Source organism: Crassostrea angulata, unplaced genomic scaffold (assembly GCF_025612915.1).
Source record: "Crassostrea angulata isolate pt1a10 unplaced genomic scaffold, ASM2561291v2 HiC_scaffold_15, whole genome shotgun sequence".
Lineage (NCBI taxonomy): Eukaryota > Metazoa > Mollusca > Bivalvia > Ostreida > Ostreidae > Magallana > Magallana angulata.
In genome coordinates this window covers 60,162-79,896 of record NW_026441570.1, presented here as the reverse complement: position 1 = coordinate 79,896, position 19,735 = coordinate 60,162, and the positions used below count along the sequence as shown (strand labels likewise).

The following is a 19,735-nucleotide window of genomic DNA, read 5'->3' as shown; positions in this document are numbered from 1 at the left end:
ATAAGCGTGTTCGCTATAACCGTGCTTTATTGTAGAGTGTTACTGAGTTCACAGGCCTCATATCTCAGGAACAACCAGTAAATAGAGTGGTAATGAGTTCACTGGCCTCATATCTAGTACTGTGTAGAATATTTCTGAAGCCACAGGCCTCATATCCAGTATTATAATTGTTCAGAGTGTAGATAAAGTAACGGGCCTCATATCTTAATACCATATAGATTATTAATGAAGTCACTAGCCTCATATCTTGTACTATATAGGATGTTGATGAGTTGACGGGCCTCATATCTTGTACTATATAGGGTGTCGATGAGTTCTCAGGCCTCATATCTTGTTCTACACAGAGTGTCAATAAGTTCACGGGCCTCATATCTTGTACTATAAACAGAGTGTCGATGAGTTCAGGGGCCTCATATCTTGTACTATACAGAGTGTCGATGAGTTCACGGGCCTCATATCTTGTACTATATAGAGTGTCGATGAGTTCACGGGCCTCATATCTTACATGTATATTATATATAGTGTCGATGAGTTCACGGGCCTTATATCTTATATTATATAGAGTGTTGATGAGTTCATGGGCCTCATATCTTGTAATATATAGGGTGTAGAAGAGTTCAGGGCCTCATATCTTGTAATATACAGAGTGTCTATGAGTTCACGGGCCTCATATCTTGTACCATATATAGGTGTCGATGAGTTCACGGGCCTTATATTATATAGAGTGTCGATGAGTGCATGGGCCTTATATCTTGTATAATATAGAGTGTCGATGAGTTCACGGGCCTCGTATCTTGTACCATATAGAGTGTTGATGAGTTCACGGGCCTCATATCTTGTACCATATAGGGTGTTGATGAGTTCACGGGCCTTATATCTTGTACTATACAGAGTGTCGATGAGTTCACGGGCCTCATATCTTGTACCATATAGGGTGTCAATGAGTTCACGGGCCTCATATCTTATATTATATAGAGTGTCGATGAGTTCAAGGGCCTCATATCTTATATTATATCGAGTGTCGATGAGTTCACGGGCCTCATATCTTTTATTATATAGAGTGTCGATGAGTTCACGGGCCTCATATCTTACATGTATATTATATAGAGTGTCGATGAGTTCACGGGCCTTATATCTTATATTATATCGAGTGTCGATGAGTTCACGGGCCTCATATCTTTTATTATATAGAGTGTCGATGAGCTCACGGGCCTCATATTTTAAGTACTGTTCAGAGTGTCGATGAAGTCATGGGCCTTAAATCTAGTTTAGAGTGTCGATGAAGTCGAATATATACGTGTGTTTGTGTATGTGTATGTGTACTCATATTACATCTGCAAAATATAACATTTCATTCATTTTTTTTTTTTATAAATTCTACGGTACACTACATATGAAGTTTTTTTCTCCATGCAACCACTTAAAATATTATGTAATGATTTGTTCATTCGAATAATAACATTAACGTAAGAAATAAGTTAACTGGCTGGTTTAGAAAGCAACACATTTTAAATAATGTATATAAGCTACTGTAAGTACACCGGCCGTCATCTGGTCATGTAATTTGGTTACCGTAGTTTGTTGAAGTTTTTTGAAGTAGTGATAAAAAATACACAATAGAATTAAGCAAATATAATTATTATTGTCAGCATCTCGGATTTTGAAAGTCTTAATTAGGCCTAATACATACCCTGAAACACGTTGTCATCCTGTGTTTACGTATTGAATGCGCTTCGATGACTTGCTGAAGAATTTCTTCTGACGAAACCCAACCTCGAATGAACTTTTCGTCTTCTCTTACTATACAAAAACTGCAACTGTATCTGTCAATAAGTTATGTCATCGCAATAACGTCTCGCTTAAGCTTTACAGATACAATGTTTATATCGAGAACGCGGCTGCTATTTAAAAGAGAAAGTACATTGAATGACGTATGCGATTTGTGTGTACTTGACTTCACGGGCTTCCGGTTGTTTCAGATCACGGGCTTATAGGTATCACACCGGTAATTGTTTTCACTATATAACACTATAGAGGGGAAAAAATTCTTAAAAATCAGGTTGTATTTTTCATGACAAAATATTCGGAGGAAATGTTATTTGTTACCTATCTCATCAGCTAACACCATAAAAAGGGCAAGCGATACTGCATTTTCTCAAAATATCTAGCTCCAAACAGGTCTACCCTCAAAACCACGTGTTTTCCATTTGTATGTAAACAGACTGCACACTCCCCAGGAAGCTGCTGCATGAGCCCTGAAAGAAGTAGTCCCTGTGAAAAAAAATCATCACCTAACAAAATACATGAAATATCCTACTCAGTGGTACACAAAATTTTAAAACTGAGTAAAGGAAAATGTAAAAATGCAGTCAAGGAAAAAAATAATTCTGAAGTATATATGGAACTACAATTGACTAAGTTCATTTTGATTGGCCGATTACCGGTGTGATACCTTGAAGAGACTCTAAAGATGTCAGATCCCTTTCAAATTTGCACCTGAGAATTCCCAATCAACTGTCACCAAATCCCTAAAACCCTGTCCCCAAGCTCCCAATATTTCATTAGCTATTGAGGATTTATCTCCCTTACTCAGACTGAAGAAAATAGCACAGATGAAACACATTTGGAGCCTCACACCATGCATGACCTGAAGCCAATTTTCATCCTTAAAACAACAAGATACAAAATCATCTTGGTACCAAATCAGAGCATATACATTTTTCTTTACATCAAAATAAAAATATTCCATTAGAGTCACTTCATTATGCAATCATTGCATAACAAAGAAGAAATTTACCCCTATTGTTCACACATTTCATAACAATATTGTGAATTATCAGGTCAAAAATGAAATCTGTATCTGGTAAATTTATATATCAGGTAAAGCCTGTTTACTTGTCTACACACTGCCATACTCACTTTTATCTAAAAGCAGCATGGTAACACAGGACAGCCCAAATGATATCAGCATGTAATGGAGCTCAGATCTGCTCTGACAACCATAAATCTTGCTTTGATGATAAGAAATGTAAAAGAAACAACTGGGATGCAACTTCATTCTGTGATTTATGTAACATTTTATCTGTAGAGCAAAAGTAGCCATGAAATTTCAATTGGACACACTTAATTATACCCCTCATCAGGCCATCCCTATAGAATTTGAAGAGAATTACTGATCAATGATGATTGACACATGTTAGATAATTTACAGCAAGAGCAATAAGCATATACATGAAGTAATTCAATAAGGCAATGCATTTCTGATGCATATTTACAAGAGAAATCACATTTAGTGCATGCCATATCACAATACTAAAAAAAGAATCATACCAACCCCCATAGTTGTGGATAAGGGTGGGGCATCTATATTGTACCCATACATGTTACATGATATGATTTCATTCAAATTTTGATTTTCATTACTTAGAATAGGACAGGTGTGCTGAGGTTACCATATAAAAAATAGTAATATCTCCTTCTAAACATTTTAACAATGACTAATGTTTCAATATCTTGGGTCATTCAAACATAAATATCAGTATTTGTATTTTGTAAATAAGGAACTCCCCTTAAAATGTGGGAAGAAACTGATTTTCTGGCTATAATGCATAAAAACATTTTCTGGTAAACTGAAATTCATCAGTTTTTAAGGATGAAAACCATGAAAAGCTCCTAGATTCAATCATGATGATATTATATATACTTGACTCATAATGACATTCTCAACTAAATGCATGAAACCTCTTTTCTACACAAAATATGCATCTGTGTGATCTTGTAAATGGTTTTAAAGCATGTTTTTGCCTTAAACTATTACAAATGGGTAATTCAGTGTAAAATAAACATAAACATAGCACATATTTGCCAAAATCCCTTAATTCCTTCAATCAGGACTATGTAGGAAATGAAATTAAAACTCACATAAGGTGAGCAGAAATCAAAGAAATTAAAGTTTTTGTCAAAATAATCCTTCGATAGACTGTTCATGTTCTTCTTCGCAATGTTTCGCACTTGTCGCTTAATTCTGAGACTTGCACGTAAACTCAAAATTGGTCATTCGATGAAAAACTAGTCGCTGCGTGCTCTTACGACAAAGTCTGAGGGCGTCAAATATGACTGCGACAACTGATCTGCACACTTTTACAGCATCTAGAACACAGAAACCAATATTCTAAGCTCCAGTGACTTCAAATCATCCATTTTTAAAGGTTTTTATTATTATATATTAAAAATTACATGTTTTCCACACCAAAAATCATCATTTTTCATATTTTTTTCATTACAAAATTTTAAAAGCATTTTTCTATCTTCAGACTACAGAAACTAATTTCTGTTAACAAGATTTGACATAAAATACTGAAAACTGGCACCTGCATGCATTTTTTCAATTTGACACACAGCCCTTCAAGGTATCACACCGGTAATTGTTTTCACTATATAACACTATAGAGGGGAAAAAATTCTTAAAAATCAGGTTGTATTTTTCATGACAAAATATTCGGAGGAAATGTTATTTGTTACCTATCTCATCAGCTAACACCATAAAAAGGGCAAGCGATACTGCATTTTCTCAAAATATCTAGCTCCAAACAGGTCTACCCTCAAAACCACGTGTTTTCCATTTGTATGTAAACAGACTGCACACTCCCCAGGAAGCTGCTGCATGAGCCCTGAAAGAAGTAGTCCCTGTGAAAAAAAATCATCACCTAACAAAATACATGAAATATCCTACTCAGTGGTACACAAAATTTTAAAACTGAGTAAAGGAAAATGTAAAAATGCAGTCAAGGAAAAAAATAATTCTGAAGTATATATGGAACTACAATTGACTAAGTTCATTTTGATTGGCCGATTACCGGTGTGATACCTTGAAGAGACTCTAAAGATGTCAGATCCCTTTCAAATTTGCACCTGAGAATTCCCAATCAACTGTCACCAAATCCCTAAAACCCTGTCCCCAAGCTCCCAATATTTCATTAGCTATTGAGGATTTATCTCCCTTACTCAGACTGAAGAAAATAGCACAGATGAAACACATTTGGAGCCTCACACCATGCATGACCTGAAGCCAATTTTCATCCTTAAAACAACAAGATACAAAATCATCTTGGTACCAAATCAGAGCATATACATTTTTCTTTACATCAAAATAAAAATATTCCATTAGAGTCACTTCATTATGCAATCATTGCATAACAAAGAAGAAATTTACCCCTATTGTTCACACATTTCATAACAATATTGTGAATTATCAGGTCAAAAATGAAATCTGTATCTGGTAAATTTATATATCAGGTAAAGCCTGTTTACTTGTCTACACACTGCCATACTCACTTTTATCTAAAAGCAGCATGGTAACACAGGACAGCCCAAATGATATCAGCATGTAATGGAGCTCAGATCTGCTCTGACAACCATAAATCTTGCTTTGATGATAAGAAATGTAAAAGAAACAACTGGGATGCAACTTCATTCTGTGATTTATGTAACATTTTATCTGTAGAGCAAAAGTAGCCATGAAATTTCAATTGGACACACTTAATTATACCCCTCATCAGGCCATCCCTATAGAATTTGAAGAGAATTACTGATCAATGATGATTGACACATGTTAGATAATTTACAGCAAGAGCAATAAGCATATACATGAAGTAATTCAATAAGGCAATGCATTTCTGATGCATATTTACAAGAGAAATCACATTTAGTGCATGCCATATCACAATACTAAAAAAAGAATCATACCAACCCCCATAGTTGTGGATAAGGGTGGGGCATCTATATTGTACCCATACATGTTACATGATATGATTTCATTCAAATTTTGATTTTCATTACTTAGAATAGGACAGGTGTGCTGAGGTTACCATATAAAAAATAGTAATATCTCCTTCTAAACATTTTAACAATGACTAATGTTTCAATATCTTGGGTCATTCAAACATAAATATCAGTATTTGTATTTTGTAAATAAGGAACTCCCCTTAAAATGTGGGAAGAAACTGATTTTCTGGCTATAATGCATAAAAACATTTTCTGGTAAACTGAAATTCATCAGTTTTTAAGGATGAAAACCATGAAAAGCTCCTAGATTCAATCATGATGATATTATATATACTTGACTCATAATGACATTCTCAACTAAATGCATGAAACCTCTTTTCTACACAAAATATGCATCTGTGTGATCTTGTAAATGGTTTTAAAGCATGTTTTTGCCTTAAACTATTACAAATGGGTAATTCAGTGTAAAATAAACATAAACATAGCACATATTTGCCAAAATCCCTTAATTCCTTCAATCAGGACTATGTAGGAAATGAAATTAAAACTCACATAAGGTGAGCAGAAATCAAAGAAATTAAAGTTTTTGTCAAAATAATCCTTCGATAGACTGTTCATGTTCTTCTTCGCAATGTTTCGCACTTGTCGCTTAATTCTGAGACTTGCACGTAAACTCAAAATTGGTCATTCGATGAAAAACTAGTCGCTGCGTGCTCTTACGACAAAGTCTGAGGGCGTCAAATATGACTGCGACAACTGATCTGCACACTTTTACAGCATCTAGAACACAGAAACCAATATTCTAAGCTCCAGTGACTTCAAATCATCCATTTTTAAAGGTTTTTATTATTATATATTAAAAATTACATGTTTTCCACACCAAAAATCATCATTTTTCATATTTTTTTCATTACAAAATTTTAAAAGCATTTTTCTATCTTCAGACTACAGAAACTAATTTCTGTTAACAAGATTTGACATAAAATACTGAAAACTGGCACCTGCATGCATTTTTTCAATTTGACACACAGCCCTTCAAGGTATCACACCGGTAATTGTTTTCACTATATAACACTATAGAGGGGAAAAAATTCTTAAAAATCAGGTTGTATTTTTCATGACAAAATATTCGGAGGAAATGTTATTTGTTACCTATCTCATCAGCTAACACCATAAAAAGGGCAAGCGATACTGCATTTTCTCAAAATATCTAGCTCCAAACAGGTCTACCCTCAAAACCACGTGTTTTCCATTTGTATGTAAACAGACTGCACACTCCCCAGGAAGCTGCTGCATGAGCCCTGAAAGAAGTAGTCCCTGTGAAAAAAAATCATCACCTAACAAAATACATGAAATATCCTACTCAGTGGTACACAAAATTTTAAAACTGAGTAAAGGAAAATGTAAAAATGCAGTCAAGGAAAAAAATAATTCTGAAGTATATATGGAACTACAATTGACTAAGTTCATTTTGATTGGCCGATTACCGGTGTGATACCTTGAAGAGACTCTAAAGATGTCAGATCCCTTTCAAATTTGCACCTGAGAATTCCCAATCAACTGTCACCAAATCCCTAAAACCCTGTCCCCAAGCTCCCAATATTTCATTAGCTATTGAGGATTTATCTCCCTTACTCAGACTGAAGAAAATAGCACAGATGAAACACATTTGGAGCCTCACACCATGCATGACCTGAAGCCAATTTTCATCCTTAAAACAACAAGATACAAAATCATCTTGGTACCAAATCAGAGCATATACATTTTTCTTTACATCAAAATAAAAATATTCCATTAGAGTCACTTCATTATGCAATCATTGCATAACAAAGAAGAAATTTACCCCTATTGTTCACACATTTCATAACAATATTGTGAATTATCAGGTCAAAAATGAAATCTGTATCTGGTAAATTTATATATCAGGTAAAGCCTGTTTACTTGTCTACACACTGCCATACTCACTTTTATCTAAAAGCAGCATGGTAACACAGGACAGCCCAAATGATATCAGCATGTAATGGAGCTCAGATCTGCTCTGACAACCATAAATCTTGCTTTGATGATAAGAAATGTAAAAGAAACAACTGGGATGCAACTTCATTCTGTGATTTATGTAACATTTTATCTGTAGAGCAAAAGTAGCCATGAAATTTCAATTGGACACACTTAATTATACCCCTCATCAGGCCATCCCTATAGAATTTGAAGAGAATTACTGATCAATGATGATTGACACATGTTAGATAATTTACAGCAAGAGCAATAAGCATATACATGAAGTAATTCAATAAGGCAATGCATTTCTGATGCATATTTACAAGAGAAATCACATTTAGTGCATGCCATATCACAATACTAAAAAAAGAATCATACCAACCCCCATAGTTGTGGATAAGGGTGGGGCATCTATATTGTACCCATACATGTTACATGATATGATTTCATTCAAATTTTGATTTTCATTACTTAGAATAGGACAGGTGTGCTGAGGTTACCATATAAAAAATAGTAATATCTCCTTCTAAACATTTTAACAATGACTAATGTTTCAATATCTTGGGTCATTCAAACATAAATATCAGTATTTGTATTTTGTAAATAAGGAACTCCCCTTAAAATGTGGGAAGAAACTGATTTTCTGGCTATAATGCATAAAAACATTTTCTGGTAAACTGAAATTCATCAGTTTTTAAGGATGAAAACCATGAAAAGCTCCTAGATTCAATCATGATGATATTATATATACTTGACTCATAATGACATTCTCAACTAAATGCATGAAACCTCTTTTCTACACAAAATATGCATCTGTGTGATCTTGTAAATGGTTTTAAAGCATGTTTTTGCCTTAAACTATTACAAATGGGTAATTCAGTGTAAAATAAACATAAACATAGCACATATTTGCCAAAATCCCTTAATTCCTTCAATCAGGACTATGTAGGAAATGAAATTAAAACTCACATAAGGTGAGCAGAAATCAAAGAAATTAAAGTTTTTGTCAAAATAATCCTTCGATAGACTGTTCATGTTCTTCTTCGCAATGTTTCGCACTTGTCGCTTAATTCTGAGACTTGCACGTAAACTCAAAATTGGTCATTCGATGAAAAACTAGTCGCTGCGTGCTCTTACGACAAAGTCTGAGGGCGTCAAATATGACTGCGACAACTGATCTGCACACTTTTACAGCATCTAGAACACAGAAACCAATATTCTAAGCTCCAGTGACTTCAAATCATCCATTTTTAAAGGTTTTTATTATTATATATTAAAAATTACATGTTTTCCACACCAAAAATCATCATTTTTCATATTTTTTTCATTACAAAATTTTAAAAGCATTTTTCTATCTTCAGACTACAGAAACTAATTTCTGTTAACAAGATTTGACATAAAATACTGAAAACTGGCACCTGCATGCATTTTTTCAATTTGACACACAGCCCTTCAAGGTATCACACCGGTAATTGTTTTCACTATATAACACTATAGAGGGGAAAAAATTCTTAAAAATCAGGTTGTATTTTTCATGACAAAATATTCGGAGGAAATGTTATTTGTTACCTATCTCATCAGCTAACACCATAAAAAGGGCAAGCGATACTGCATTTTCTCAAAATATCTAGCTCCAAACAGGTCTACCCTCAAAACCACGTGTTTTCCATTTGTATGTAAACAGACTGCACACTCCCCAGGAAGCTGCTGCATGAGCCCTGAAAGAAGTAGTCCCTGTGAAAAAAAATCATCACCTAACAAAATACATGAAATATCCTACTCAGTGGTACACAAAATTTTAAAACTGAGTAAAGGAAAATGTAAAAATGCAGTCAAGGAAAAAAATAATTCTGAAGTATATATGGAACTACAATTGACTAAGTTCATTTTGATTGGCCGATTACCGGTGTGATACCTTGAAGAGACTCTAAAGATGTCAGATCCCTTTCAAATTTGCACCTGAGAATTCCCAATCAACTGTCACCAAATCCCTAAAACCCTGTCCCCAAGCTCCCAATATTTCATTAGCTATTGAGGATTTATCTCCCTTACTCAGACTGAAGAAAATAGCACAGATGAAACACATTTGGAGCCTCACACCATGCATGACCTGAAGCCAATTTTCATCCTTAAAACAACAAGATACAAAATCATCTTGGTACCAAATCAGAGCATATACATTTTTCTTTACATCAAAATAAAAATATTCCATTAGAGTCACTTCATTATGCAATCATTGCATAACAAAGAAGAAATTTACCCCTATTGTTCACACATTTCATAACAATATTGTGAATTATCAGGTCAAAAATGAAATCTGTATCTGGTAAATTTATATATCAGGTAAAGCCTGTTTACTTGTCTACACACTGCCATACTCACTTTTATCTAAAAGCAGCATGGTAACACAGGACAGCCCAAATGATATCAGCATGTAATGGAGCTCAGATCTGCTCTGACAACCATAAATCTTGCTTTGATGATAAGAAATGTAAAAGAAACAACTGGGATGCAACTTCATTCTGTGATTTATGTAACATTTTATCTGTAGAGCAAAAGTAGCCATGAAATTTCAATTGGACACACTTAATTATACCCCTCATCAGGCCATCCCTATAGAATTTGAAGAGAATTACTGATCAATGATGATTGACACATGTTAGATAATTTACAGCAAGAGCAATAAGCATATACATGAAGTAATTCAATAAGGCAATGCATTTCTGATGCATATTTACAAGAGAAATCACATTTAGTGCATGCCATATCACAATACTAAAAAAAGAATCATACCAACCCCCATAGTTGTGGATAAGGGTGGGGCATCTATATTGTACCCATACATGTTACATGATATGATTTCATTCAAATTTTGATTTTCATTACTTAGAATAGGACAGGTGTGCTGAGGTTACCATATAAAAAATAGTAATATCTCCTTCTAAACATTTTAACAATGACTAATGTTTCAATATCTTGGGTCATTCAAACATAAATATCAGTATTTGTATTTTGTAAATAAGGAACTCCCCTTAAAATGTGGGAAGAAACTGATTTTCTGGCTATAATGCATAAAAACATTTTCTGGTAAACTGAAATTCATCAGTTTTTAAGGATGAAAACCATGAAAAGCTCCTAGATTCAATCATGATGATATTATATATACTTGACTCATAATGACATTCTCAACTAAATGCATGAAACCTCTTTTCTACACAAAATATGCATCTGTGTGATCTTGTAAATGGTTTTAAAGCATGTTTTTGCCTTAAACTATTACAAATGGGTAATTCAGTGTAAAATAAACATAAACATAGCACATATTTGCCAAAATCCCTTAATTCCTTCAATCAGGACTATGTAGGAAATGAAATTAAAACTCACATAAGGTGAGCAGAAATCAAAGAAATTAAAGTTTTTGTCAAAATAATCCTTCGATAGACTGTTCATGTTCTTCTTCGCAATGTTTCGCACTTGTCGCTTAATTCTGAGACTTGCACGTAAACTCAAAATTGGTCATTCGATGAAAAACTAGTCGCTGCGTGCTCTTACGACAAAGTCTGAGGGCGTCAAATATGACTGCGACAACTGATCTGCACACTTTTACAGCATCTAGAACACAGAAACCAATATTCTAAGCTCCAGTGACTTCAAATCATCCATTTTTAAAGGTTTTTATTATTATATATTAAAAATTACATGTTTTCCACACCAAAAATCATCATTTTTCATATTTTTTTCATTACAAAATTTTAAAAGCATTTTTCTATCTTCAGACTACAGAAACTAATTTCTGTTAACAAGATTTGACATAAAATACTGAAAACTGGCACCTGCATGCATTTTTTCAATTTGACACACAGCCCTTCAAGGTATCACACCGGTAATTGTTTTCACTATATAACACTATAGAGGGGAAAAAATTCTTAAAAATCAGGTTGTATTTTTCATGACAAAATATTCGGAGGAAATGTTATTTGTTACCTATCTCATCAGCTAACACCATAAAAAGGGCAAGCGATACTGCATTTTCTCAAAATATCTAGCTCCAAACAGGTCTACCCTCAAAACCACGTGTTTTCCATTTGTATGTAAACAGACTGCACACTCCCCAGGAAGCTGCTGCATGAGCCCTGAAAGAAGTAGTCCCTGTGAAAAAAAATCATCACCTAACAAAATACATGAAATATCCTACTCAGTGGTACACAAAATTTTAAAACTGAGTAAAGGAAAATGTAAAAATGCAGTCAAGGAAAAAAATAATTCTGAAGTATATATGGAACTACAATTGACTAAGTTCATTTTGATTGGCCGATTACCGGTGTGATACCTTGAAGAGACTCTAAAGATGTCAGATCCCTTTCAAATTTGCACCTGAGAATTCCCAATCAACTGTCACCAAATCCCTAAAACCCTGTCCCCAAGCTCCCAATATTTCATTAGCTATTGAGGATTTATCTCCCTTACTCAGACTGAAGAAAATAGCACAGATGAAACACATTTGGAGCCTCACACCATGCATGACCTGAAGCCAATTTTCATCCTTAAAACAACAAGATACAAAATCATCTTGGTACCAAATCAGAGCATATACATTTTTCTTTACATCAAAATAAAAATATTCCATTAGAGTCACTTCATTATGCAATCATTGCATAACAAAGAAGAAATTTACCCCTATTGTTCACACATTTCATAACAATATTGTGAATTATCAGGTCAAAAATGAAATCTGTATCTGGTAAATTTATATATCAGGTAAAGCCTGTTTACTTGTCTACACACTGCCATACTCACTTTTATCTAAAAGCAGCATGGTAACACAGGACAGCCCAAATGATATCAGCATGTAATGGAGCTCAGATCTGCTCTGACAACCATAAATCTTGCTTTGATGATAAGAAATGTAAAAGAAACAACTGGGATGCAACTTCATTCTGTGATTTATGTAACATTTTATCTGTAGAGCAAAAGTAGCCATGAAATTTCAATTGGACACACTTAATTATACCCCTCATCAGGCCATCCCTATAGAATTTGAAGAGAATTACTGATCAATGATGATTGACACATGTTAGATAATTTACAGCAAGAGCAATAAGCATATACATGAAGTAATTCAATAAGGCAATGCATTTCTGATGCATATTTACAAGAGAAATCACATTTAGTGCATGCCATATCACAATACTAAAAAAAGAATCATACCAACCCCCATAGTTGTGGATAAGGGTGGGGCATCTATATTGTACCCATACATGTTACATGATATGATTTCATTCAAATTTTGATTTTCATTACTTAGAATAGGACAGGTGTGCTGAGGTTACCATATAAAAAATAGTAATATCTCCTTCTAAACATTTTAACAATGACTAATGTTTCAATATCTTGGGTCATTCAAACATAAATATCAGTATTTGTATTTTGTAAATAAGGAACTCCCCTTAAAATGTGGGAAGAAACTGATTTTCTGGCTATAATGCATAAAAACATTTTCTGGTAAACTGAAATTCATCAGTTTTTAAGGATGAAAACCATGAAAAGCTCCTAGATTCAATCATGATGATATTATATATACTTGACTCATAATGACATTCTCAACTAAATGCATGAAACCTCTTTTCTACACAAAATATGCATCTGTGTGATCTTGTAAATGGTTTTAAAGCATGTTTTTGCCTTAAACTATTACAAATGGGTAATTCAGTGTAAAATAAACATAAACATAGCACATATTTGCCAAAATCCCTTAATTCCTTCAATCAGGACTATGTAGGAAATGAAATTAAAACTCACATAAGGTGAGCAGAAATCAAAGAAATTAAAGTTTTTGTCAAAATAATCCTTCGATAGACTGTTCATGTTCTTCTTCGCAATGTTTCGCACTTGTCGCTTAATTCTGAGACTTGCACGTAAACTCAAAATTGGTCATTCGATGAAAAACTAGTCGCTGCGTGCTCTTACGACAAAGTCTGAGGGCGTCAAATATGACTGCGACAACTGATCTGCACACTTTTACAGCATCTAGAACACAGAAACCAATATTCTAAGCTCCAGTGACTTCAAATCATCCATTTTTAAAGGTTTTTATTATTATATATTAAAAATTACATGTTTTCCACACCAAAAATCATCATTTTTCATATTTTTTTCATTACAAAATTTTAAAAGCATTTTTCTATCTTCAGACTACAGAAACTAATTTCTGTTAACAAGATTTGACATAAAATACTGAAAACTGGCACCTGCATGCATTTTTTCAATTTGACACACAGCCCTTCAAGGTATCACACCGGTAATTGTTTTCACTATATAACACTATAGAGGGGAAAAAATTCTTAAAAATCAGGTTGTATTTTTCATGACAAAATATTCGGAGGAAATGTTATTTGTTACCTATCTCATCAGCTAACACCATAAAAAGGGCAAGCGATACTGCATTTTCTCAAAATATCTAGCTCCAAACAGGTCTACCCTCAAAACCACGTGTTTTCCATTTGTATGTAAACAGACTGCACACTCCCCAGGAAGCTGCTGCATGAGCCCTGAAAGAAGTAGTCCCTGTGAAAAAAAATCATCACCTAACAAAATACATGAAATATCCTACTCAGTGGTACACAAAATTTTAAAACTGAGTAAAGGAAAATGTAAAAATGCAGTCAAGGAAAAAAATAATTCTGAAGTATATATGGAACTACAATTGACTAAGTTCATTTTGATTGGCCGATTACCGGTGTGATACCTTGAAGAGACTCTAAAGATGTCAGATCCCTTTCAAATTTGCACCTGAGAATTCCCAATCAACTGTCACCAAATCCCTAAAACCCTGTCCCCAAGCTCCCAATATTTCATTAGCTATTGAGGATTTATCTCCCTTACTCAGACTGAAGAAAATAGCACAGATGAAACACATTTGGAGCCTCACACCATGCATGACCTGAAGCCAATTTTCATCCTTAAAACAACAAGATACAAAATCATCTTGGTACCAAATCAGAGCATATACATTTTTCTTTACATCAAAATAAAAATATTCCATTAGAGTCACTTCATTATGCAATCATTGCATAACAAAGAAGAAATTTACCCCTATTGTTCACACATTTCATAACAATATTGTGAATTATCAGGTCAAAAATGAAATCTGTATCTGGTAAATTTATATATCAGGTAAAGCCTGTTTACTTGTCTACACACTGCCATACTCACTTTTATCTAAAAGCAGCATGGTAACACAGGACAGCCCAAATGATATCAGCATGTAATGGAGCTCAGATCTGCTCTGACAACCATAAATCTTGCTTTGATGATAAGAAATGTAAAAGAAACAACTGGGATGCAACTTCATTCTGTGATTTATGTAACATTTTATCTGTAGAGCAAAAGTAGCCATGAAATTTCAATTGGACACACTTAATTATACCCCTCATCAGGCCATCCCTATAGAATTTGAAGAGAATTACTGATCAATGATGATTGACACATGTTAGATAATTTACAGCAAGAGCAATAAGCATATACATGAAGTAATTCAATAAGGCAATGCATTTCTGATGCATATTTACAAGAGAAATCACATTTAGTGCATGCCATATCACAATACTAAAAAAAGAATCATACCAACCCCCATAGTTGTGGATAAGGGTGGGGCATCTATATTGTACCCATACATGTTACATGATATGATTTCATTCAAATTTTGATTTTCATTACTTAGAATAGGACAGGTGTGCTGAGGTTACCATATAAAAAATAGTAATATCTCCTTCTAAACATTTTAACAATGACTAATGTTTCAATATCTTGGGTCATTCAAACATAAATATCAGTATTTGTATTTTGTAAATAAGGAACTCCCCTTAAAATGTGGGAAGAAACTGATTTTCTGGCTATAATGCATAAAAACATTTTCTGGTAAACTGAAATTCATCAGTTTTTAAGGATGAAAACCATGAAAAGCTCCTAGATTCAATCATGATGATATTATATATACTTGACTCATAATGACATTCTCAACTAAATGCATGAAACCTCTTTTCTACACAAAATATGCATCTGTGTGATCTTGTAAATGGTTTTAAAGCATGTTTTTGCCTTAAACTATTACAAATGGGTAATTCAGTGTAAAATAAACATAAACATAGCACATATTTGCCAAAATCCCTTAATTCCTTCAATCAGGACTATGTAGGAAATGAAATTAAAACTCACATAAGGTGAGCAGAAATCAAAGAAATTAAAGTTTTTGTCAAAATAATCCTTCGATAGACTGTTCATGTTCTTCTTCGCAATGTTTCGCACTTGTCGCTTAATTCTGAGACTTGCACGTAAACTCAAAATTGGTCATTCGATGAAAAACTAGTCGCTGCGTGCTCTTACGACAAAGTCTGAGGGCGTCAAATATGACTGCGACAACTGATCTGCACACTTTTACAGCATCTAGAACACAGAAACCAATATTCTAAGCTCCAGTGACTTCAAATCATCCATTTTTAAAGGTTTTTATTATTATATATTAAAAATTACATGTTTTCCACACCAAAAATCATCATTTTTCATATTTTTTTCATTACAAAATTTTAAAAGCATTTTTCTATCTTCAGACTACAGAAACTAATTTCTGTTAACAAGATTTGACATAAAATACTGAAAACTGGCACCTGCATGCATTTTTTCAATTTGACACACAGCCCTTCAAGGTATCACACCGGTAATTGTTTTCACTATATAACACTATAGAGGGGAAAAAATTCTTAAAAATCAGGTTGTATTTTTCATGACAAAATATTCGGAGGAAATGTTATTTGTTACCTATCTCATCAGCTAACACCATAAAAAGGGCAAGCGATACTGCATTTTCTCAAAATATCTAGCTCCAAACAGGTCTACCCCTCAAAACCACGTGTTTTCCATTTGTATGTAAACAGACTGCACACTCCCCAGGAAGCTGCTGCATGAGCCCTGAAAGAAGTAGTCCCTGTGAAAAAAAATCATCACCTAACAAAATACATGAAATATCCCTACTCAGTGGTACACAAAATTTTAAAACTGAGTAAAGGAAAATGTAAAAATGCAGTCAAGGAAAAAAATAATTCTGAAGTATATATGGAACTACAATTGACTAAGTTCATTTTGATTGGCCGATTACCGGTGTGATACCTTGAAGAGACTCTAAAGATGTCAGATCCCTTTCAAATTTGCACCTGAGAATTCCCAATCAACTGTCACCAAATCCCTAAAACCCTGTCCCCAAGCTCCCAATATTTCATTAGCTATTGAGGATTTATCTCCCTTACTCAGACTGAAGAAAATAGCACAGATGAAACACATTTGGAGCCTCACACCATGCATGACCTGAAGCCAATTTTCATCCTTAAAACAACAAGATACAAAATCATCTTGGTACCAAATCAGAGCATATACATTTTTCTTTACATCAAAATAAAAATATTCCATTAGAGTCACTTCATTATGCAATCATTGCATAACAAAGAAGAAATTTACCCCTATTGTTCACACATTTCATAACAATATTGTGAATTATCAGGTCAAAAATGAAATCTGTATCTGGTAAATTTATATATCAGGTAAAGCCTGTTTACTTGTCTACACACTGCCATACTCACTTTTATCTAAAAGCAGCATGGTAACACAGGACAGCCCAAATGATATCAGCATGTAATGGAGCTCAGATCTGCTCTGACAACCATAAATCTTGCTTTGATGATAAGAAATGTAAAAGAAACAACTGGGATGCAACTTCATTCTGTGATTTATGTAACATTTTATCTGTAGAGCAAAAGTAGCCATGAAATTTCAATTGGACACACTTAATTATACCCCTCATCAGGCCATCCCTATAGAATTTGAAGAGAATTACTGATCAATGATGATTGACACATGTTAGATAATTTACAGCAAGAGCAATAAGCATATACATGAAGTAATTCAATAAGGCAATGCATTTCTGATGCATATTTACAAGAGAAATCACATTTAGTGCATGCCATATCACAATACTAAAAAAAGAATCATACCAACCCCCATAGTTGTGGATAAGGGTGGGGCATCTATATTGTACCCATACATGTTACATGATATGATTTCATTCAAATTTTGATTTTCATTACTTAGAATAGGACAGGTGTGCTGAGGTTACCATATAAAAAATAGTAATATCTCCTTCTAAAACATTTTAACAATGACTAATGTTTCAATATCTTGGGTCATTCAAACATAAATATCAGTATTTGTATTTTGTAAATAAGGAACTCCCCTTAAAATGTGGGAAGAAACTGATTTTCTGGCTATAATGCATAAAAACATTTTCTGGTAAACTGAAATTCATCAGTTTTTAAGGATGAAAACCATGAAAAGCTCCTAGATTCAATCATGATGATATTATATATACTTGACTCATAATGACATTCTCAACTAAATGCATGAAACCTCTTTTCTACACAAAATATGCATCTGTGTGATCTTGTAAATGGTTTTAAAGCATGTTTTTGCCTTAAACTATTACAAATGGGTAATTCAGTGTAAAATAAACATAAACATAGCACATATTTGCCAAAATCCCTTAATTCCTTCAATCAGGACTATGTAGGAAATGAAATTAAAACTCACATAAGGTGAGCAGAAATCAAAGAAATTAAAGTTTTTGTCAAAATAATCCTTCGATAGACTGTTCATGTTCTTCTTCGCAATGTTTCGCACTTGTCGCTTAATTCTGAGACTTGCACGTAAACTCAAAATTGGTCATTCGATGAAAAACTAGTCGCTGCGTGCTCTTACGACAAAGTCTGAGGGCGTCAAATATGACTGCGACAACTGATCTGCACACTTTTACAGCATCTAGAACACAGAAACCAATATTCTAAGCTCCAGTGACTTCAAATCATCCATTTTTAAAGGTTTTTTATTATTATATATTAAAAATTACATGTTTTCCACACCAAAAAATCATCATTTTTCATATTTTTTTCATTACAAAATTTTAAAAGCATTTTTCTATCTTCAGACTACAGAAACTAATTTCTGTTAACAAGATTTGACATAAAATACTGAAAACTGGCACCTGCATGCATTTTTTCAATTTGACACACAGCCCTTCAAGGTATCACACCGGTAATTGTTTTCACTATATAACACTATAGAGGGGAAAAAATTCTTAAAAATCAGGTTGTATTTTTCATGACAAAATATTCGGAGGAAATGTTATTTGTTACCTATCTCATCAGCTAACACCATAAAAAAGGGCAAGCGATACTGCATTTTCTCAAAATATCTAGCTCCAAACAGGTCTACCCTCAAAACCACGTGTTTTCCATTTGTATGTAAACAGACTGCACACTCCCCAGGAAGCTGCTGCATGAGCCCTGAAAGAAGTAGTCCCTGTGAAAAAAAATCATCACCTAACAAAATACATGAAATATCCTACTCAGTGGTACACAAAATTTTAAAAACTGAGTAAAGGAAAATGTAAAAATGCAGTCAAGGAAAAAAATAATTCTGAAGTATATATGGAACTACAATTGACTAAGTTCATTTTGATTGGCCGATTACCGGTGTGATACCTTGAAGAGACTCTAAAGATGTCAGATCCCTTTCAAATTTGCACCTGAGAATTCCCAATCAACTGTCACCAAATCCCTAAAACCCTGTCCCCAAGCTCCCAATATTTCATTAGCTATTGAGGATTTATCTCCCTTACTCAGACTGAAGAAAATAGCACAGATGAAACACATTTGGAGCCTCACACCATGCATGACCTGAAGCCAATTTTCATCCTTAAAACAAACAAGATACAAAATCATCTTGGTACCAAATCAGAGCATATACATTTTTCTTTACATCAAAATAAAAATATTCCATTAGAGTCACTTCATTATGCAATCATTGCATAACAAAGAAGAAATTTACCCCTATTGTTCACACATTTTCATAA

General features: G+C 33.8%; 1 long non-coding RNA gene across 1 annotated transcript; it reads right to left on the bottom strand.

The window, feature by feature from the left end:
• Positions 1 to 4,125: 4,125 nt before the first annotated feature.
• Positions 4,126 to 12,941, bottom strand: LOC128168583 (uncharacterized). Its single transcript, XR_008241415.1, has 4 exons — positions 11,767 to 12,941; positions 9,352 to 9,500; positions 6,937 to 7,085; positions 4,126 to 4,670 (listed from the first exon to the last, which is right to left on the bottom strand). It is a non-coding gene; the product is annotated as an uncharacterized LOC128168583 (long non-coding RNA).
• Positions 12,942 to 19,735: the final 6,794 nt, after the last annotated feature.